The sequence below is a fragment of the Grus americana genome, unplaced genomic scaffold, assembly GCF_028858705.1.
Source record: "Grus americana isolate bGruAme1 unplaced genomic scaffold, bGruAme1.mat scaffold_812, whole genome shotgun sequence".
In the NCBI taxonomy this organism is placed as follows: Eukaryota; Metazoa; Chordata; class Aves; order Gruiformes; family Gruidae; genus Grus; species Grus americana.
Window position 1 is genome coordinate 1 of NW_026562017.1, and position 24,420 is coordinate 24,420.

Below are 24,420 nucleotides of genomic sequence, written 5' to 3' on the forward strand. Positions count from 1 at the left end.
ACAAGTTTATTAAAAATATTAGCAAGTGTATTCTGGTTCCATGGCAAATATTTTCAGTAGATATTTATCGGCTTACGTGAACTAATGTAATATTCCTACAATCCATTTGACAGTGAGAAAGTTATAGCAAGTAAGAAAGTGAGTTCATGAAGCTTATCCAACATTGAGATGCCAGCCTCAGATCTATGAGGGTTACTTACAAAAATACCATTAATCTCTTTATAATATACTCAAATTAATATTGAAATCATATCCAGATAAATTGTTCACATAAGGAGCAAATTAATACTTCCATAGACGTAAAACCCTTGAGTTAAACTAAACTAAATTATTATCTACCAGAAAGAAAAAAGCCTTTAGGATATGTTTGGTGAACATTCATTGCAATATTGTTTGAGCACCTCCCTTAACATCTTCTAGGTAGACTCAGAAGTTTAAGATGTATCAGTTATAAATTAAAGGAAAAAAACAGTTAAGGAAAAAAATCTGGCACATGTGATTGCAAGCATGAAATATTGGCTCTTTAGAAATATTTGGAAGCTTTGTCTTTTATTTCAGAAGGCCTAAGATTATACTACAAATTAGCTACTTTTCTCCCACCCCCCACTCCTGCCCCATACAAGACAGTCCAATCCATTGCAAAAATCCAACAGGTAGTCTAACATTTTTCCCAAGGCACAGAATTTGCATCTTTACTAAACATTAGTCTCACCTTTATACTGAAGGAAGATTAGTGATGTCCTGTCAGAATTTTCCCTCTCTCTAAATCTGTAATTTTTAAAGAGAAATCAGGTATAGAACATTTTTGCTTTTTTACCAGGCTACCTTACTCCATGTAAGATGAATAAAGAAAAAATTGAGGGAGGGAAGAGGTGGGGGACAGACAGACATGGTAAGATCTTTTTGGTACAGAAATTTGATTTTGTAAAAACAAATGAGCAGACAGATAACTTAGATTTAGACAGCCTTCTGAAGTGTCTGTAATGCAAATATTACAGAAATGTAGTAACTTCTGATCACAGAACCAGAAGTTCAAACTGATTCATCTATTTTCATTGCTAAAGCTAAGTGAAATTTGGAGCTGACTACTGTGTTAAGGTAGATCAAGGGCAATCTTGTCATAAATGTAGGGTTATTAACAAAAACATTTTAAAAATATAACCTGATAGTCCATTGACATAATAAGACATACAAATAATAGCTCTGCAGTGTCAATTTTTTAAGTCACAGTCCTCTGTCAAATGTTGTCTTCTGATACTAGCTTGTATCTCATACTGGTTTTGATTTTCTTATTCTTGGAGATGTTCCACCTTCTGATTTCGCTGCTCCATTGACAAAGTTAGCTGTAATTTTAAATTAAGGTCAGTAAAGAAACACACAATTTTGCTTCACATAAAAAAAATAGAAACTAGAGCAGGAAAATTAAAAAATATCAAAAAGCTTAAGTATTTGCTGCAGTTGAAATTAGGTATGTCAAATGTTTAAGAACTTTGACTGTACAAAGTTGATATGAACAGGAATTAGACAAAAGTTGCTTCTAAATCTAGTCTCCTATCTCTCTGATGAATGACAGATGGTTCATGAGGAGTGTTAAAAATAGGGCAAATACAGCGTGATCCTACCAACATAATTTCTTTCAGGTTCCACAGGAACCTTAGTGACTTCCTGAGGTCTAACTTGTATTTAGACCATTGTTCTATTAGCCACAGAGAGACTGAGCCCCCAGGAATTAAATCTCAATCCATACTTTTGCAGAAATTACTTCTACAAGTTCTCTGTATTTCATGTCCTTCTTGTGTTCATTTTAAACATGCTACCACATGAAAATTGTCTATTCTTATGTTATGAGAAATAGCAAGCAACAAATTGCTATTTACCTGCTCAAAATCACTTAAGATTTTAGAACTTTATAGTATTCCTATCAGACATTTTTTGAGCTAGGTGGTAGTTAGCCTCTCCCCTTACTGTCATCTTTTTCTGTATCTTTCTGGTAATCTTTTCAGACAGGGTCATCGACATGGCATACAATTTTGGGGATGTAGATACACAGATTTATACAATGGATGGTACATTCTAGCTGAGGGGGGTTTGAGTGGGGTTTTTTTTTTTAATTGTAACAAGGAATTTACCTGATGTTTGCAAGAAAAACACCACCAAAAAAAACCCACCAAACCAAAAACCAAAAAAAAACCCCATACATTGATTTAAAATCTTTCCTGAGACAAATGCTAGTTTGAAGTCCATTGCTGTGTATGTACAAACTATGTTTCCTTTTCCCTCCCTCCATAATATGCGTTACTTTGAGTAGCTTAGAAATTTAGGAATTGCATTGCAAATTAGGAATTTGCCATTTTTTTTTTTACTTATTCCATGTTTGCAAGATCTTTCTACAACTCTCTGCTGTAAGAAATTCAGAATAATTTTGTTTGTAGACTTTGTTGCCTCAACAGTTTATTTATGCATATGTCAGCACAGAAACTTGTTGGGTCCTGTTGGTAAGCTCTCTTCAGCATGCCAATTGACCATTCTTATATTTTGAATAATTACTAATTAACTAAGTATTAACCAGTGTGTCTTCTTCTGTGACATCTTACTTTAACCAGGATCTTAGTTTAGTTCTCTATTATTTCTTAAATCATTTTTACTGATTCCTTAGGATTTTTTTTCCTATTATACAGCATTCTTAGTATTACATTAGTAAGGCATGTGCTATCCTAGACTGCCTGCCATTTCACGCTTACTAGCTTCGTCTGTCAATAGCTTAAGAAGCTCAGGCCACAGCCCGAGGAGAAGCTGCAACAGGACAGATGGAACAAAGCAGTGTATGAAGGATTTATGGTACACTTAACTTCTAGTCCTTCTTTTGCCAATTAAATCTGAAGTTGATTATTTTGGCTACGTAACTCTTCACACCTAACAACCTCAAATATATATTCTTTTCCTATATTGTGGAGATCCTATGCAAATCATGCCTAACCACTATACAGACACATTAACTGCAAACAAGTTTGAAGTCTCATCTTAAAAGCTGGGGGACAAAAGGAGTCTATTTACCTTCAGGTAGGCTAAAGAAATGACTTGCAGCTAATGCCCACAACTAAACTACTGGCTTCAGCCGAACCCAAGCTTTCCTTCTACAAGTGTGAATACTTCTGCAATTAGAAATAAGATAAACTGATAAACAACGCACAACATCTTTCCACACATGCAGTCAGAGAGCTATAATGCCTGTGCTATTCTTTGTTTTGCTCAATTGAAGCAAACATGAAGTCAAACTACAGTATCACTTCTGCTATTCCAAACTGTAATCGTCTTGGGAACTTCAGAATTACACTAATTTCATAAAACAACATAGAAAAGCAATTAAGTTATTCATCTGGAAAGAAGGATCTGCAAGACTGGAGACAGAAAAAAGAAAAAAGTATCTGCACCTACATTCAGAGAGGAAAGGCTGCTCTGGAATGATAAATAAAAGCAATGTTATGAGCACCATTATGGTCTAAAATCTTCCTATTGGTTTCAGCTAATGCTGACTCAGCTAGTAATCTCTGAATGTGAAGAGCTTCAACCCCTCTTAATAGAAACTAATCCATAAAGAACAACTTCAGTAAGAGAGTCAGCCTGTGGTAAAATTCCTAAGAAACTGCATTTTTCAAAGCTCTGCCCAAATTTCAGAAGTGATTCCTAATCTTTCATACATAACTCTATCCAATGTTTTAAATATATACTAACAAGAATATGAAATTTCACTCTACCAAATCTTTGTAACTCCCATTTAACTCTTTTAGCTGATACAACATTAGAATTTGGAAGTTATACAACATCACTTAATTAAAAGCTTTTCTGCATTAGTTGTCCTTTGCCAGCTACTATGTGTTCCTTTGGAGTTCTTTTTCAGTAGGTTTGATGTTCTTTGCATGATGTATCTTTATATAGAAGAACAAACAAACTTAATTTTAATGATCTGGAACATAATAAAAGCAGAATTTATGAAATATAGTCGGAATTTCGGATGATACTTTTTTTTTTCTGCTACTAAAAAAAAAAGTTAGCAGCATTGTAAAAGGCTGATTTAAAATGGAAAGAAAACCCTGGAAGCATTAAACCCAGTTTCATGAAATATTCCTTGCTTTTAGATTAACATAGAGTTCAGTGAATAATCCTGAAGATTACCCAGGGCTAACACTTAACACAGTTAGCATTCTGTGTGCTGTCCTGTTAGCAATATGGAAGTAGAAAAGAACAGCCTAATATTTAAATAAACTATAATATTATTTATATTCTCTGCATGTCAAAAGACAGATGTTTTTGCTCTTTTACAGGAAGGAAAGATATAAGATGATACATCTGGTATAAAAACATTTGGCCTAGAAACAATTTAAAAAAAAAATATTACTCCACTGACCTCTGTTTGGTTCCTTTTTTGTTCGTTTGTTCTTTGTGTTATTTTTTTCTTTGGAATCCGGTTCTTAGCATGCTCTCTCCATTTCTTCAGCTGAAAATTTGTAAATTTCCACATCATCCAGGGCTGTGTTAGACAGACAGCACACAGGCAGCCAATCCTAGCAACATTTGAGATTTTGGAGACAGTTAGTTTTAGTTAACCATTAATAGACTGCAAATCTGTACCTATTTTATTTCTTCTCCAAAAGTCTACCATCGAAACAATTAAAATCTACATACCATGGGAAACCAGATGTAACAGAAGGCTGTACCCAAGACAAGGTGTGTCACACAAGTGAATGGAAATTGTATGTAAGTATATTGCTAGAAGCAATCAGGTTTTTCAAGGAGTTATGACCATAGCTTTCAATGGCTGATAGGAAATTGTGTCATTGAGGGCCCTTTTGCTGAGCAATCAATGAATGAGAAATCGTGTAGATTCAGAATCCCTCCCACACACTTGATTACAGGCATTAAGCTATAAGGGTGAATGTTAAAGTGATGAGCTTATGCTGAAAAATTAATAAAATTTTAAAATTAACAACCAAGAATAAAAGATATAAAAAAATACTTTAGGAAGGCACCAAACAAATAATTAGTCAAAAAAAAAAAAAAAGAGTATTAATATTGCCAAATGATACTTTTTGTCTGTTATAAAACAAAAAACCCAAACAAAAAGCAAACAACAAATTTTAATGAGATGATTATCCCACCCATTTTGGATAAGTGTTAACAAGTAATTAAAAAAAGGTTTCTTTTTTCTTTCTATTTCCCATAAATTCTGTTCTACTACTTTTGTGAAAAGAAGATAGAAAAAAGAATTTCCCTTCCCTTCAAACTCAAGAGGAAAACATCACCTGGGGAAATTCTTCAAAACACATTATCATCCTGGATTGTTTTATTAAAAGATATTCTGAAATGCGACACTATACAAACATGAATGTCTACTAGCCTTGTTATACCTCACAGGGAGTACACTGAAGTTTCCATCTGCTGTGGCAAAACCTTGACTCTCTACTCTTGCCAGACCAAATCCAAATGTGAGGACAGATACAGTTAGGGTCAAAAGATGCACCATTACAAAAAGTAAAGCCCAAATGGTAAATCTGAAAACAAAATAATGAAATTAAGTGTGCTTTCTCCTTTTAGTCCATTTCATCTCAATGAAGTCAAGCATACAAAGAACTTTTCATTAAAAATCTCTCAGCAACAATAGGGAGATGTCCATGGAGGAGATCAATAATTACAGAAAAACTTGGTCATCTGCAAACATTCAGTCCTGCCTCATTACATGATCTTTTGACTAGAAAGCATAATGAAGTAAAAAGATGCATCTCAAGTTGGCATTCATGCTGTAAGCCATTTATAAATAATGGTGATGCTATAACGCCAGAAAGGTGACCCAGAACGTATAATATACAATTATTAAACAGTTGGAAGATCAAGACAATATATGTAATTTTTAACAGCAGGACATTATACATACATATAATTATACATACTCAAGACATGTATAATTGAAGACATCTTACCAACTACACGCTTAGAGACAATACCTTCTCCGTTGTATAGTTACTTTCCTTTCTCACCAAAAGGAGAGACACCTACAAGAACTTACAGGGAATGGTGCTTTTATTACTGCTTCGATTAACTGTTTTTAAAAACAAGTGTCCCTGCATACAAACATTTATGAACATCTGTGCAAGCAGGCAACTTACAGAATCAGAAGCCAATACATAGATATTTGAGATGGAACTTTAGCAAAAGCTTCAGCAAAATCTTATGATGATGATGATGAAGTGGTGTATTTGCTTCCTTCACTCTATGTAATGACAATGACTTGCTTGTGAATTCAAAGCAGGTAATAGCGGACATTGAATAAGTCATGTTTGCTACCTGAGTACTTTTACATACATGCAAATTCTTTTATATGCAATTAGTAAGAAAATTGTGAATTTTAATTAAGACATGCAAGATTTACCCTTTTTGCTTGCTTTCATCACTGAAGCAGAAAAGAAGTGAGGCATGAAAAATGAGTTCCACTAAATAGTGAGGTACCATCAGAATTAGCCCCAAATGCTGCAAACTATAAAACAGAAAAGGTAGAAATTTTAATGAAATTGTGAAGAAAATAGATCTATCTATTCAAAGGAGACACGCAAATACTTACTTTAATATATAGGCACCAGAGATATGAGCGATATAAAGGCAAATATAACGTAGCTGCCTTGGAATATCTTCCTAAAATTAGGAAATTATAACAAATGCTGTTACAGTTTAACCATATTGTCCAAAGAAAAATCATATCAATCATTAGGTTTGATTATTTTTCACACTACTGTATAAATTTCTGGAAAGACTATCTGAATCAAAAACTACAGGCCACCTAGGCTAAATTAGATAGGAAATGCAAGCAAATACAATATATAAATAGCATACAAAAAACTGAATATACAAATATGAATACGTAGATGTTTATATAGGTAATATAAACAAAAAAAAATTGGAAAGAAGAGATATTTAATTAACTGGATTGACAACTTCTCTCCATACCTTTCATATCTTTTGGAAGTATAGCTCTGGCAGTGCATGAAGCCAATAGGCTATCTGGCAAATATAGAAGAATTTTACCTGAAAACTAAACAACAATTCAGGTTAAGAAAACACAAGGTAAGTTTTCAAGCTCTCAACATGAGATACAAGATTTTATTTCATTATCTAAATTAATTAATTCTGACTCATTATAGTTTATGATTTGTAAATCAAATGAACCACAAATACAAAACAACTCTGTGGTGATAGTTTTTTGAATTAGCACCCATAATCTTCTCAATAGCAAGTTCTGAACCATCTTTTGAGACAGTAGGAAAGAAAAAAACACCAAAAACCCTAACACAGAAACAGTTTATCCTGTGAGCAGTGGAACTAACTCCCTTCCTAAAAAAACGTGTATTACCCCCCTTCCTTCTATTGCACTTGCTGGGGAAAAGTAGGGAAAGGGACGGGGGACAGACAAACAACACAATTTTGTAAGTCATCTTAATTTAAAAAAAAAAAAAATCACGCTATAAATCTCTGCTAATTTGAAAATTTAGTCTCCGACAAATGTGCTGCTTTAGTGTGAAACAGTTCAGCAGTCCTATTATATATGCCATCTTGCAAACACTTTCACTTTAACTCAGCTACCATGGTTAAGTTAAAGAAAGTTAAGAACACATGTAAGTATCTCTCGGATAATGTTCAATTCATCAAAAATTGCCTTTGGATAAAACAGCCGGCATTCTTCAAACAGAAGAAAGTATTTTCATCTAGCTGTCATTCTTGTAAGGTACCAGTGTCACTACCCTATTAATGGTTCCCTAAAATTTGGCATGGTTAAATATTCAGTGATTAGAAGTACCAGTTTTTTTCAAATTGAAAATAGAACACTTACAGCATACGAGGATGGAGATAATCTTTCCAAAGAAAGGTTGGGTTCTTCATTAATTCTTCCTAAAGAAAAAGGCCATTGATTTAAGGATCTTCTTTACACTTAAAGCCTATTTTTAAATAAAAACAGCAAATAGAGTGACTGACTTACTGCATTCAAAATACATGCTCCCCATATAAATGAAAACAAGTAGAAAAATGATAGCTGTCCCGATTCATTGAATTTGCTGTGCTTTGTTTTTGACAAATGCAGACGTTTATTAATTTTCTAGAAACAAAAAGCAGATCAATAAATGTAATTTTTAAAACAAGAAAGCTATTTGGGAATTAGTATTCACTCCTGAATTTTTTTTCTCCCCAAATCTCCCATTCCTCAATGAAAATACATAGCTCCCACCATTTAAGACCTTGATCAGCACTTTGTATACAATTAGGTTCAACAATACTTGCCATTATGGTAAAGTTCACATGGAAAAATATTCAGACAGTTTTTCCCCAACCCATAATCAGTCATATTGCTAATTTTTTCAAGTCTCTTTGCACACTTAAAAACCTTTTGAGCTTCTGTGGCTCAGATCACCTATTTGTGAAGACATTCTAAGACCATTCAATAATAGATGGTCTTCACAGTGTCTTTTAGTCATTTTACTTTGCAACTGAATTGGTGTATAAAAGCACACAATGAAGTTTGAGCTCCCTCTTTCAGGTGAAGCTCAACTGACAAACAGAAATCCACCACTGCAGTAATTTTAATTTTTGATCTTCTGAATATATCTTCTGAATCTAATGCTATAGAATGGATTCACAGATATTTTGAGTAGGACATGAACATTTAATGTCTGTTTTTACAGAAAAATATGCCATATTATTGAAATAAAGATTCAGTGGTTTATACCATTAATAAATTGAGGAAATAACAATATAAAAATATCATAGAATCATTTAGGTTGGAAAAGACCCTTAAGATCATCAAGTCCAACCGTTAACCTATCACTGCGAAGTCCACCACTAAACCAAGGTCTATTTGCAATTTGTCAAAGAACAAAAGGATTGATCATAACAGGGCTTTTAAATGCTAAGCCATTCCTTGTAGCATGGCTTACCCTTACCTTGAAGAAAAACTCTTAGCAAGTGATGGCTAAAAAATAACATGTTTATAAAAGGAAATTGTATCCCAGTAATAAACTTACATCTAATATGTACTCCTGGATTACCGCATGCAGATTAATAGCTACGAGATGAGCATGTAGAAGAAGATTGTGGCAATGTCTTTTGGACCATAGTCATAAAAATGAAATTGCTCACTGTTGTCATCTAAAAAAAAAAAAAAAAAAAGGTGTATTTTTACGTTCTTATGAAGGAGTACTCTGTGCAACTGAAAAAGGGCAGCAGTGACTATTGATTTTGGATGTTTTGTTTAATTGATACAGAATATTAGTTACAAGTTTTATTTTTTTGAAAATTAATTTTTATGCCCGATTAGATAACTTAAAATTTCTTTTCCTTCAATACAATGATATAGTTATAAGCCTAGAACAAAGTATTGAGAGCAGTATACGCTGAGCTGAGGCTTCAATCCATTTTTTTCCATCTAGGCCATCAAAAAAGAAAGAGGGAGGGGAAGAAGAACACAAATAAACGCCCACACCAACACTCTATCCTCTATACTCGGGTAGAGACCAAATGAGATTCCATCTTAAGAAGCATGACTATATGTAGGGAAAAAAACCTATATAGTGAGGCTAGTACCCCTAGTAGTTCAACACATTGGTAAGTAACATCTTCCCCAGAATTAGTAATATGTTCCTATAAATCAAAATTGCAAAACAAAAAGAACATTCACATTGTTACAAAAATACTTCAAATGTTTGTATTTATCATGTTTAAGTGTGGGAGAATTTACAAATGAAATTCAATTTAAAAAAAACATGTATGAGGGGCAGTAGACCTAAGGAAGCCTTATTTTGTAGGGACATCTCTTTTTTAGCTCACAAACACCCATTACAACAACCTCACTTTTCTTTATGCATGAGACACTACAATGGAAAAGAAAGAACTTGTACTACAACTAATCAAGAGCCATGCTCATCCTGATTTATAGGCTAGCATGTCTAACATTTACATTTCTCTGCTTTCACTTAAGAGAAGGCATTAATTCGGATGTCTCTTATCTATACAGCCACCACTTTTCATAAACATCAAGAAAATTTGTTATCTTTAAGACTTCTATCCTTTTTCAAACTCTGTGTTATCCAAACGCAAAACAGCAGAAATACATACATACATACAGCATCAAACAACTTCCACACACACCCGCTAAAGGAAACTAGACTAGAAGGTGTCAAGGAAGCAATTATTGCCCCCTGTTACATGAATGGTAAGTTAAGGTCCTAATGCACAGGACATCCATATAACCGGAAGTGTCAGATGTCCTATTTCTATGTTTGAAAGCAGCTTGTGATATAATCAATGAACAAGTAACTGCATAGCAAATGCTATTTCTGCCTGGTCCCTAGCACTGTTTTTCAAAACAGACATTCACTAGTAATATATTCATGTTGTTTTCAGAGGGCCAGAGTTGAGACCTCAAAATTGCTTGTGCAGAGCTCATCCACACCTCCTATTAAAACTAAAGGAAGCTATACCGTGTTCATTCCATTGTATGTATATGTACACATACATACACGCGCATGCATGCAACAAATGCTATGAAGAAGTCACATCAAAGGCAGCTTGGTAACTGACACATGGATTTTACTTTGTCTCCGCTGCAAGAGATTTCTACTTGATGCTGCTTAACTATCAGTAAAACAGAAGTCCACTGACTGTGTACACGTCAAGTGTTCAGCATTAAATATTTCAGGAAACATTTGCAAAAAGTTATATATGTTACCACAAGCAAAGCTGATCAATGTATTATTTTGAACATATTAAATGCAGTCAGAGTGCTACATTGTTTGGAACAGTCACAACACAGAAGTCTCAAGTTTGGAAGTCAAGATTAGAACAAAATTCATAGATTTTGCTAATTTCTCTGGACCTTAGTTCCCCATCTGGAATAATTCTATCACAATATCTATTTTTTCCAAGACATTGTGCAGATTAATTCCTGGAAAGAATTGAAAGTTATGAATACTATTAAGAAAAATTAAGTTACCAAATAAAGAAATTCCACTAGCTGCTTACCACTCTTGTACATAGTATGACAGGTATAGAAGATTAAAAAAAGGAAATTTTTTTTTCTGGAAAAAAGAAAAAAAGAGAATCAGTACTTTTTCCCTTTGCTATTTAAAAGCATGACTGAATCAGCAACATCAGTAACTTCAGAATAATAATGTGATATTTTTGAACGATAAACCACAAATCCATTACTAATGACATAAGAAATCAAGAATAAGCAACAGATATATAGAAGATTACCAAAATATTCTGTCACTTGATAAGTCCTGTTGATTGTATCAAAAGAATCTGGAAAGAATGCATGCTTTTCACATTAAAATGCAAGTTAGTAGTAGTGTTAACTCAAGGAAAAATAACCCAGTATTATTCACAAGCAACAGAGAAAACACTAGAATGTTTCAGTGAATATAGTATTAGTAAATCCAAAAGCTGACAGACAAATATGAGCATTCCACTATATTATAAAAGTGAATTGAAATCTTGAAGGGAAAAAAAAAAAAAAGAGTAATTTTTAATAACTGAGCTATTTCTTGCACTACAAGAAAATGGGGGGAAAAAATTGATTTAATCTCACCAGTATAGGTGACATTGTACTGCACAGCAATAAAGATAACGGCATACTTGGCTGAGTCCTGAAATTCAAAGAGAAACAAGGAAAAAATATCAGATTTTTCAAACAAGCTAGACTATAAACACCCAAACTTAAAAGATTATGCCATCAACAAATGTTCTCCCACACATGATTTAAATCAAAGAGGTCCTGAAAGTGTTACTCATCTCCCACAAATGTGGGGGCTCACCTTGTTGCAAATCCTTTAACATTTGCTGCATAGGGTCAGGACTTGAATTATGTCCTTTTAGCTAAGAATCATATTACTCACTGTTTTACTAAATAACATTGTCAAGTGTTTAGAAGTGTAAATGGCTTTCTTTTATTTCAAAAATTAAAAGACTCTAAATTAAATCAGACGGAAAGTTTCACTTAACTGCAAGATATTAAAAAAAGCGATGTTCTGGCTAAGTGTCCATATAAATAGAGTATTTAAAACATCATAGTAGAATTCTAAGATTCATCAATTTCTTGTATAATAAATCAGGCATCTTCTAAAAATTACAGTACAATCAAAGTAACCAATGGTATATTTTTATGTTACTTTTTCTCCAGTGGCAAAATTAGTTTTTAAAAACAAACAGACAAACCCCCAACACTTTCAGCCATCCCTACCTCTTCAAAATGTCTTCCCACTCCCATGCTTTGGTATATTTATCTCTTAGGTGTAACAATAGAACTGTTTATAACCTGGATCACTGTACGACCCTATAACTGAGATAACCGAGTAGTGACAAGAGGTAAACACGTTTGCTTAGTTTAGTTGAAAACATTTAATTACTTGGTTTGCACAACTTCAAAAACAAACAGTTGTGCTGATATAACTGAAAGAGTGGTAAGCTATAATATAGGGATATGAGGGGAAGAAAACCCACCAAGCTGGTTCCTTTGCTAAAAAAAAAAAAAAAAAAAAAAAAAAAAAAGCAGCAATATGGAATTACATCCTACACTGCCAATAGCAAATACATTTATTATGTTTGCAAGCACTGTTATCTAGTTTGTAGATCAGAGAAGTACAACAGGCATAATTAGAAAACTGATGTAAAAAACCCGTAACAACCAACATTCTTGTATCTTTTATGGTTTCTCTTAAACTGATCTTCATAGATACAACTTAAAACAAAGATACATAAACTTAAAGAAAGTTATTTTCCTCAGATGTTACACCATATAATTTCTGAAAGTGTAACTAAGAACATTCAGGAGCATGTAAAACAAGCATTAATTTATCTAGCTACAAAATAAGCAAGAGACACAACAATGTAAAAGATCTTCTGTAGCAAGAAAAGGGAGGAGAACTGCCTCAGTACACTGGGAATGCACCTGTGAAATTAAACAGTAGACGAGTCATAATGCTTAAGAGTGCTTTTAAGAGGAATTCTCATTAAGAAAAATGAAAGTATCAATTTTTCTGCAAGCAAAATTGACTTTCAGACACTGCAGTTCAAGGAAAAATTTAATCTTTTGTTAGCCAGCACTACCATCAAAAGAAGCAATCCTGCTTTTCTCTTTACTGCCAGTTACTTCTTGTCTCTGTCCCGTACGTGTGTCATCAAAAGTAGTGGCGTGGTGAATTGGACAGAAAAATTATACAAGTTAAAACTGACCCAGCAAAACAGAAGGGAGGAGAAAACCCTGTTGATCTTAACACAGATGAATTTCCTGATATGCTGCACTGCTCAGCTACAGAAGTTCTTTTGTGTGCTTGATGAGGTGAATAAGCAGCCAGAGCAACAATATCAACTTAAAATGTCCATGGAATAAGGGCATGAAAAATTCATTGCCAATTGCTCCTGGAAAGACAGGGAAAATACAGTTACATAGGTGCTGATGACATCAGTACCTAACTAAAACATGCTTGCTTTCAGTAAGTCATCACTCAGGACCCACAGCAACAGTCTCCCTTGTAGAAGGGCATTCAGACAGCACTACGTACCTTCAAGCAGATCCCTTCATTAGGGAGCTTTCCTGAGAATAAGCTTTTTTTTATGCTCTTGGTGGTAAAAATCTTTGCTAGAGCCCAGCAAGTTAGCTTTTCTTTTTGTCTGTGAGGCAAGCAATACTACAAGTGTTTCAGTCTGCTGGAAGTATAGGAGCCCCATTAAGTGGTATTCTGCGGTAAGATAGCCAGATACAAGGATGATGTAAATTGTTCTAGTAGGAAATAAATAGTATGAAACTTTCTGAGATGATACTAGAAGATTGAAAAGAACCATAAATACTAAAAGAAAGGTTTCTTTAGAAGATAAGGCCCACTTTGTTGTCAAGAAAAGGAGTAGGATTGAGCATATAAAAGACTAAATATTCTCAAAGAAGGAAGTAGAAAGAAAATAACAGTTAACACTAAATTTTAAACTGCCACTTTTCAGTATGTTATAGTCAGAGTGAATCTCCCTATAGACCTCATAATAATCAGCAAAGTTAAAGTATGGGAAAGCACAATTAAGATGGATAAACAACCTTACGTGTAAGAACAGGCTAGATTTGGAAATCTGTCATTGACAGATGCATCTGAAATCACGGTAAGCATAAAATGTTCTGAAAAGCACTGGTTAAAAAAAAAAATAAAAAAGAGCCCTTAGTGCTTCAAACTTAAAACCTAAAAATAATTTCACTTTAATACAGAGAAGAAATCATAACAGCTATGTAGGCAAGTTCAGTAACACTTATGAAGCACTCGGTGTAGAATCATGATAAATGTCATCAAGATTTACTGGAAAAACATCAGTAGTTTTGTTTGTCTGGCAGACTGGATTACTGATTATAAAGATGGTATAAGACCTAGACAGTGAACAACAGAAATATAGATTTCATTCAAATAACTCCAGTATGCTTTTCTGCAGTGAATGAGGCAGAGGTGTAATACAGAGGTCTAACCTGTTACATAGCACCACTGTTCCTCTGCGTACTAAATGAAAGGTGTCTCCATCAAAAAAAGTAATTTTTTGCATCAAAAATGAGATGCAGATATACAGTAAGTATAATAGTATATATTCAAACAAGTACAATAAAAGCATATCACAAGCTACACTAGAGTCTAATCTGCCTTTGAACTTTTAGAATTATGCTGACTAGAAATGAGATCACCTTCATCAAAATAATAACATTCACCCTGGGGGAGCTGCACAGTCCATTCCAATACCTGCAGAGTTACAGAAATACAACTTCCATGGTGTATACAAAGCCTAAGTTAAGACAAATGGAATTCAGAGATGGAACTCCAGAAAACATACTTGTTTTTAACAGCAAAAAGACACAGAGCAGTATCTTTTAAAAAGTACCATATATAAAGTTACATAAAAAGTTCCATTGGGGATACCAAACTGGGTTTACTTTATCCCAAGTGCAGACATTTATTTTCTTTCTTAAAGCCTTTATCACCTGACTTCTCAAGCCCCTAGCTATTTTTATTTTATCCCAAGATTGAGTTCTGCATTTAATATATTAACTTTTATGAAATACTCCTCCATAGATGACACAACTTATTATATCTCAACTCTACATTTGTCCACCATTTAGAAGGAAATTATCTGACCATCACAACTGCTTTCTCTATTTCTGTCCAGTATCTTTAATGTTTTCAGAAGTGGATCAAGATATATATATATATAAAGACAGAATGCCTACATTCAAGCATTTTGTCTCAGAATTTAACAGTAGTTTTATTTTTAAATTATCTGATTTTTAATCTTATCCAACTGATGGGAAATGTTGAAATATTTCAATAAAGTATTTAAGTTGTCTATCCAGAGTTTAAACTCCATTTACCAAACCTTATCCCATACTCAACACCCACATAACGTATTCATGTAGCAACACACACACAAGGCTTTTGTCCCAAAAGTGGGAAAAAAGATACCTGAGATGCCTAATTCATCACCCCAGAAACTAATAAGCAGCTTGCACATGGAAATAAATTTTACAACAACTTTCAAATACAAAGGCAAAGAGGAATTCAGAAATCAGGCTGAGACTGCCTAATCCCACATTTTTCTTCAGATTATCCATCGGTAGGGAGTTGAGCCAATGACAGCAATAGACTGAGCAGTCGTGCAAAAGGGTGACCAGCAGTTTCTACCTACCATCTGGTCAAGCATGCTCAAACCAGCAGAGACTGTCTGAAACCCTCTTTCTAACAGTGTTCCTAACTGCCTTTACCACGTGGACTTTTGAACTGAGGGGGCTGGAGGAAAAAAGAAAATAGACACAGAAACATAAACCGATTCTACTTTAAGCAAGGTGGCTTGAAGAGCTTTGTAACTCCGGAGACTGGAGCTGAGTAAAAGAAGGCTTATGGGAGGGTGGTAGGAATGAAACATATGCAAAGATGAAGGAAAACCGGACGAGAAAAGAAAAGAGCAGAACCTGACCAAAGAGGGTAAGAGAGAAGAGGGGGCGAGGGCTGGCAAAGACAACTCAGTAGAGAGGGCATTGTGGAGTATATGAGCTGGGGCAGAACAGAGAGAAGTGAAGCTTGCTGCACTCGGAAGACAGCCGAGACACGCAGAGGAGAATACACGAGCAGGGTGTCACGGAGTCAGGCCTCGGGACAGAGAAGAAACAGGGACATAACCCTGCAGGGAAGGGAAAAGGCAGGCCGAGCCGGACGGGGCGGGGCAGAGATGCCTGGCAGCGAGGCTGAAGCGAACGGGAGGGATGTCCTGAGGAAGCTCCAGAGCGGGAAGCCGAGGGCGCCGCGGCTGCCCTACAGCAGGACCAGGTGCTGCTCGACTCCGCAGCCACCGGCCTTCTCGCCCCCTTCACCTCGCCCGGTACCTCAAACACGAGCCCCAGCAAGAGGCCCACCACCAAGCAGGACGCGGTATCCGCATGGTTCTGAATGAAAAACTCGTGGCTTAGCACCGCCGGGCTCTTGTTTTTCCTGCGGAGCCCCATAGCGGGGACAGCTCCCAAGCCTGAGCAGCCCCACCGAAGGGAATAACACCACTCCTCAGCAGCCTTCACCTCACGCACGGTAAATGCCGCCAGACCAAAGGGCCCACCCCCTTCCCAGTTCGAGCCAATCAAACTTAAGAGCGCTTATGATTGGCAGTTCTCGCAACTAATCTTTAGGCGCCCTGGAAGAGCGGTTTTTGAGGAGGTGGTGCTTTGGGAGTAGTTGAGTACTTGCGGTGAGCAGACGGGGTCCGGTATGAGTGATATGGCCCCTGCCAATCCTATATGCAGGTGGGTGGGGATTGCTCAGAAGGCTACCGCGGACCTGAGTGGGCTGGGTACTGAGGAGGTTCACGCCAGCAGAGGCTCAGCGGAGCGAGCGCTTTTGGTTTGGTTCGGTTCGGTCTGGCCAGGCCAGGCCTGGCCTGGCCTCCCCTCGCCTCTGTGGAGGTTGTGCTCGCTGCGGCTCCAGCGATGGTCAGGTAGCTCCCTTCTTGTAAAGTCTTCAAGGTGTGTTGGTCGGTCTGCTGTCCTCATGACTCCCAGGATTGTGGCCTGCCTAGGTGGTGGGAAGTTCCTCTTCATCCCCCACTGGAGTTCAGCCATGTTCCCTCATCTATGGCTAGACAAAAAAGGAAAAGCTGTTGAGAAACACCCTTGATTTTTTTCCCCCATTAAAATGGAGAGAAAGGGGATTCAGAGAGTTTTGAAGTCCTAAAAATGTGGATATTTGGCTCTCTGCTGGCTCTAGCTGGAATTCAGGGGGAAACCACACCAATTTATCCAAAAAAATGTCAGTGAAGAAAAGGGTGAAGGCCAGAAGGTGGCATGGCATCCCAGAGAACAGGGCTGGAAGAGAAAATAAAAATAAGGTCCCATCTGGTGAATGGGTGTCTCCCCTGCTGTATTATGTGGCCTCAGCTGGTTCTAGTGAGAGCATCTGCCTGCACCCAGTTGCCAAATTGGACCTAAAATTCAGTTTGGCTGTAAAGTAGTTCTGCTACCTGTTATTAAATATTTAATGCTCACTGAAACTAATTTTTTTTAGCATGCCTGAATTTGCTTTCTGTTAAATGTTCTGATTAGTTGTAGAGTTTGGCTATGCTCATGCTCCATTTTGCACTCTTATTTTGAGTTCCAGGCTAATATATTCAGAAACTGTATTTTACATTTGAAATTAAGAATTACTACAGAGTATGGGTGCTATTTGGGACATTCATTTGGGAAGCAACTGCCATACATCTTCTTTTTCTCAGCTGAAAAGAGAAATTAAAAAAAACCAAACCTGTAAGTTGTTTACAAATCATGGCTGATTTTTTTAATGAAAATGAAACAATAAAATTGAAAGAATTTCCTAATTGTTTAGCGTAATTGCTGTTTTTCTTTTCTTTTTTTAAATCTACAGCAATAATCCTGGCTGAGAACTAACTGTGATTCACAACAGTTTCATTTCTCCCTGGAACACACTAGAGAAAGGGGCAAGTAATGTTGAATAGGAATGGAAACCAAGAAACAGGAACTTGAATGTCAATTTTTAACTCAAAATATACTAATCAGATACAATTTATACCACTCTTTTTGTACCATATCAGAGTGAGCAAGCTAGTTTAGATTTTTATAGGCTGGGAATATGGTTTTCTAGAAGATCCCTAGTGTAGGGCTTTACAAATTGTTCTGTTCTATATTTGTATAGCTTCTACATTTGTAGCTTTGTAGATACTTTTACTTTCAGCATAAATTTTATTTTTCTTATACTTGCTTAAGTTCCAAACAAAACTAAAACAGTCTAGGAGCAGATAACTTCTATGATTTGTTACTTGCTTATATAGATGCATGCTTTCTTTAGGACAAGGTAAGATTTAATACATTACTCAAATTTAAGATTCATAATTAATCTAGTAATTACATTATTTTAGTTAAATGAATCTCAAGGCAGATTTGCTACCTATAAGACTTGAAGATTTAGACCATGAGATACAATGAGACAATCAAATACTATAATTTATAGTAATATTAAACTAGTGTTCAAGTGCATTCTTCAAGAGATATCCAGTGATTTCTGCTCTTATATATATACTAGCTTAATTTTTTAGTATAGACACATGCTGTATGCTCAAGAGGAGATCGCAGTTGTCTAAACTGATTATTTCAATTGACAAAAGGCTTGAACCTATTTTTGCAGTAAAACATTGTGTGTAGGAGGCAAGGGGAAAAAAAAGGGTGTGATGTTGCAGACCACAATTTTACTCTTTAGAACCCTGTGGTCAGGTTCTGTTTTTCCTCATCTGGCAGTTGATGACAGCATCATGCTAAGGTAGTGAAGTGTCCCTTTTTACTTACTATGCGTATGATAGAGTTTTTTGATAAATCTCTAATGTGCTGAACTCTCTTTGGAAAGTAAGTAAACTATTTCTTAAAGCAGTCCTTGTGTATAAAAAGAGATCAGTGAAACCCCATACTTTTTTTATTTAGTTTTCTCATGCATCTCTTCAGAATTCAGATTAACTAATGTTTGGAAACTGAGATAACTGGATGGACCTACATAAGGACAACCCATTTATTTTTCTGGCCACCTACTTTCCTGCCTGTTTTATAATTCTGTGTCTATGTTATTTAAGCTTGTCTATGTTATTTAAGCTCTAAGTTCCAGGTTTAAAGACCTATGGGTTTTTTTATCTCTTTGATTCCACAATTTCTATGTTATATATGGGCCCATTTCACACACAGTCCACTGTGTCATTTCCGTTGTCCTACCCTTTAAGCAAACACACTCAGCAAACATCGCTATTCTTATTTTATAGTTGTTTTTTCTGGTAAAAAAAGTAGATGAAACAAAGAAACATAGCCTCCAGTTAAGAACAGATTTTTGTTTTTCTGTTGGTTTATCATTTTAAATATTTAGTCAAGGAATTAAACAGAAAATTAGAAAGTTATGTCCCACCAGCCACCTAGGTTGAAAACAACTGCGTAGGATTTAATACTTAGTCTGCTATTAAGTTTTGATGATTTGTTGTTCTACTATCTAGAAAGCAAAATGAAATTAATGTCTTTTGCAGAGTTGTAGATATCAATCGGAGATCTACTTGACCACACAGAAACAGCTAAGAATGACTCCTTTATTTTATGCTTCAGTTAAACATGGTGAACTAATTCAGAATTTGAGTAAATTCAGAGAAGAAAAAAGATCCAGTCATTCCTATGGGGTAAGTAAACCCAGTTTAAAAATCACAAGGCAAACACACTCAAATCAGCTATATGATTTCCTTTTGTGTGGTAACAGACCACCCAAGACTGGGATTTATTTAGTTAGTTATTTGTTATTTAATTGATCATTGTATAAACACAGAATAGCATAGAGACTCTATCTAACAGAATTTAGGATCAAGTAGGCAAGATAGATGCACTGTGGGGAAGAATGATAACCCATAAGCTGTGCAGTGGTATCAAAACACATTCATTGTGTTCCTTTGGGACTGTGGGATGGCGGGGAGAGATGATGTAGGAAAGGATAGGCTGGGAAAAACAGAAGAGGGACACATGTACAGTAAAGCCTTAAAAAGTCAGATTGGGGCAAACAGCCATTGGAATGACAGAGTGTCAGGCATACTTGTAGGCAAATTTTGAACTGCCAGAGGTTCTTGCTTTGCTTTCTGCTAGATTTACAGGTTAGAAACTATAGGTGATTTCTCTCTGCAGTCTTCAGCAACAGTCATATGGCAACAGTAAAGGAAGTATCATCTCGGTGTCACTAAAGTGAGGATGATCTCACGACTATAGGCTGGGCGAGGAATGGATTGAAAGCAGCCCTGAGGAGAAGGACTTGGGGGTATTGATTGATGAAAAGCTCAACATGAGCTGACAGTGTGCGCTTGCAGCCCAGAAAGCCAACCGTGTCCTGGGCTGCATCAAAAGTGGCGTGACCAGCAGGTCGAGGGAGGTGATCCTGCCCCTCTGCTCCGCTCTTGTGAGACCCCACCTGGAGTACTGTGTCCAGCTCTGGGGGCCCCAGTACAGGAGAGACATGGAGCTGTTGGAGTGAGTCCAGAGGAGGCCACAAAGCTGATCAGAGGGCTGGAGCACCTCTCCTATGAGGACAGGCTGAGAGAGTTGGGGTTGTTCAGCCTGGAGAAAAGAAGGCTCTGGGGAGATCTAATTGTGGCTTATCAGTACCTGAAGGGGGCCTACAGGAAAGATGGCGAGGGACTATTTATGAGGGAGTGTAGTGACAGGACATTCTATGATTCTATGTTCTATGATTCTATGATTTGTTCTGGGCCCAGGAGTACTTGAGGGTCAGGGATTAAGGTGTTTGGGCCTGTTTTGCTGTCTGTTCTGAAGATACAGGTTTTACAAGGCAAAGTACAGAAAGTCCAGGATTTCATAGAATGGTTTGGGTTGGAAGGGACCTCAAAGATCATCTAGTTCCAACCCCCCCTGCTGCAGGCAGGGACACCCTCCACTAGACCACGTTGCCCAAAGCCTCATCCAACCTGGCCTTAAACACTTCCAGGGATGGAGCATCCACAACCTGTCTGGGCAACCTGTTCCAGTGCCTCACCACTCTAACAGTAAAGAATTTCTTTCTAACATCTAGTCTAAATTGACCCCCCTTCAGCTTAAACCCATTCCCCTTGTCCTGTCACTACACTCCTGATAAACAGTCCCTCACCATCTTTCCTGTAGGCCCCCTCAGGTACTGGTAAGCCACAATTAGATCTCCCCAGAGCCTTCTTTTCTCCAGGCTGAACAACCCAACTCTCTCAGCCTGTCCTCATAGGAGAGGTGCTCCAGCCCTCCAATCAGCTTCGTGGCCCTCCTCTGGACTCACTCCACAGCTCCATGTCTCTCCTGTACTGGGGGCCCCCAGAGCTGGACACAGTACTCCAGGTGGGGTCTCACAAGAGCAGAGCAGAGGGGCAGGATCACCTCCCTCGACCTGCTGGTCACGCTTCTTTTGATGCGCCCCAGGACACGGTTGGCTTTCTGGGCTGCAAGCGCACACTGCCGGCTCATGTTGAGCTTTTCATCAATCAATACCCCCAAGTCCTTCTCCTCAGGGCTGCTTTCAATCCATTCCTTGCCGAGCCTGTAGTTGTGCTTGGGATTGCGCCGACCCACGTGCAGGACCTTGACTTGGCCTTGTTGAACTTCATGCGGTTCACAGGGGCCCACCTCTCCAGCCTGTCAAGGTCCCTCTGGATGGCATCTCTTCCTTCCAGCATGTCAACCACACCACACAGCTTGGTGTTGTTGGCAAAGTTGCTGAGGGTGCACTCGATCCCACTGCCCATGTTGCCGACAAAGATGTTGAACAGTTCCGGTTTCCAGTGTATATGTTTGTAAAATATTCTCTTTATTCTAAGCATTTTGCCTGTGCAGAATCTTCCTACAGTTAATGGAATTCCGGTTTATGAGGCATAAAGGTTACTACCTTAATTTGAGAAGGATAGTGACAAATAGAAGTAAAACAAAGTGCAAGATATGTATATCAGATGTTTCTTTACCTAAAAAAATCTTAAGCACAACAGATCAAACAACTGGCATTTAATGACAAGCAAAATAAGATCCACTAACACCAAAATATATATAAGAAACCAACTCAAAACAACCACCCCCAACAATGTTTAGTGAAACAATAACTGAGATTAAAATTACAAGATCTTATTAATCATTGTCCATTTGGGAACAAAGGATTATCATATGAGCCAAGAAGGGAGTTTTTCTGTCACACTATAATTTTTTATACCAAGAAATAGATTTAGGCTTTCCTCTAAAGTTTTTGCAGACAGGACTCTAGATGAATGATTGATAAGTTTCTGTGTGGTATTTCTTGCTTCTTTTTCCTCTTTATAAACCACTACAAAGTAGGCTTCTTTTTTGTAAGAATTAAAACTCGGGATTTAGTCTCTGCCTAAAAGTGTTTCCCAGTTTTACAAAAATGGAACTGTGCAAAAAGGGGATAACATTTGTAGCATCAAATGTACAATAGTGAATCCTTAAGATTCTGTGCTACAATTTGAGAACAATCTGCCTATTTTTTGACACTCTTCTATCTCTGGAAAAAAAAAAAAGAAGAAAACTGTGTTAAGAACATACAGAGTAGGTCATGTAATTGGGACAGGGGAAGTGAAGCAAGTATGGATTTGTGCCTCTGCCCTGTAATTAAAATTCTCAATGGGAACTGTACATCAAAAAACCTTTTACAATTAAACAGCAGTTGAAGTTATTTTACTGTAATATGTAATTGAATGATAATTGCCTTAAGAAAGGCAGGAAAGGAACAGGTACTAGATTTTAGGTAGCATGTAAGAGTGAAAAGCTATCTTCTTGTTTTGTGGAAAAAAAAAAAGTAGAAATCCAGTTCAATGTCTGCATCTAGTAATCAATTACTGGCTGTTATGTAATGATGTGCAATTTCTCTGGTGACTGATTGCAGTTTTTATTTAGAATCTATTAAGCAAATAATATTCTACTTGCAGAGCAGGTGGAACAACTGCTGCATACATTAAAGCAGTAGTGCATTCTTAAGAGATCGTATGCTGAGTACAAGCTCCTACATCTCTACGGTTTTGTGAAATCTTTTGTTTTATTCTGAGACTGGTTCCTGCTTTCAGGCTGAAAATCTGGTTGCAGTCTAGTATCACTTCTTTGTTTTGAAGGGTGTCTATTAGGTGATGAAGTGATTACAAACTAGTTTGTAAGATTTTATTTAGAAAATCAAATGTAGTTAATTTTTTTGTCATGGCCTGAAATGTTTTCTAGAAGGGAAGGAGGGGTAGTGAATTAGAAGTAGAATGATCCAATAATTGATATTAGCTTGTGCATAACTTTTTTTTCCTCTATATTTCTGCCTCCCTTCAGATAAAGTGAATTCTTTATTGTATCATGTTCTTTCTGAATAACTAAAAAGTGCCACCAAAACGTAAATAGGAATGAAAGCACAGGCTAGAACTATTCTCTTACTTCATAGCTAGAAAAAAAAAAAGTATGTTCTAGGCTTACTTTACCTGAACTTTAAGAAAGTTTTAGACTGCATTAGTAGAGAAACACAAATGTATACTATTTTGCAAATCATAGAAACATTCAGGCTGAAAGGGGCCTCAGGAAGTCTCTAGGCCAACCTCCTACTCAAAGCATGATTAAGGTATGAAGTTAGACCAGGCTGCTCATGACTTTATCTAGTCTTTGAAAAACTTCTGTGTATCCAGTCTACACAAAAAAAAAAAAAAAAAAGAAGGTAAGCCAGCAATGATGTTCGGCCTGGCCTTTATAAATCTAGTATAACAAGAACAATGAGCCCTGACCATTTATTAGTAATCGTCTCTATTCACCTTTGCCAGACCAAAGGCTTTGAAAGCTTGTGGGGCTTTTAACAGAACAAAAAAACCCACCATATGTTACTTTGTATTAAGACCTAAATTGAAACTTTGGCAGCAAAATCTGTGTGTATCACAAATAAGCACCATCCAACCTGGTTTGGGAAGATCTGTTGTTACAGATCACAGCCAAGCTGATAGACAGGGTTTCTAGAATGACTGCTGAACTCCCTGCTATTAATTAGCCTTATTTCCAAAGACGCCCTTGTCCCATCTTGGGGCAGTATTATTGTCGTGCCTACAGAGTTGTACGCCTGTATGCTCCAGTGCTAATAGCACTACCCAGAAGCAACATACGTTACTTGTTACAGAACAGACCTTGAAACTGAAATCCTCATTCTATCCCAGACCCCTCTCAAGCCCATTAGCTTCTAATAACTGATATTGTCTAACTTTTTTATTTTGGCTTGAAGGTAGCATATAGTTTTAACTGAGGAGTGAAAAGGTTTAGGTTTTAAGGCCTTTTCCCTTTATCTTATGATTCAC

The 24,420-nt window shown here is 36.7% G+C and overlaps 1 pseudogene; it reads right to left on the minus strand.

Moving 5' to 3' along the window:
- Window positions 1–970: 970 nt before the first annotated feature.
- Window positions 971–16,558, minus strand: LOC129201148 (translocating chain-associated membrane protein 1-like; annotated as a pseudogene).
- Between the last annotated feature and the right edge of the window lie 7,862 nt (window positions 16,559–24,420).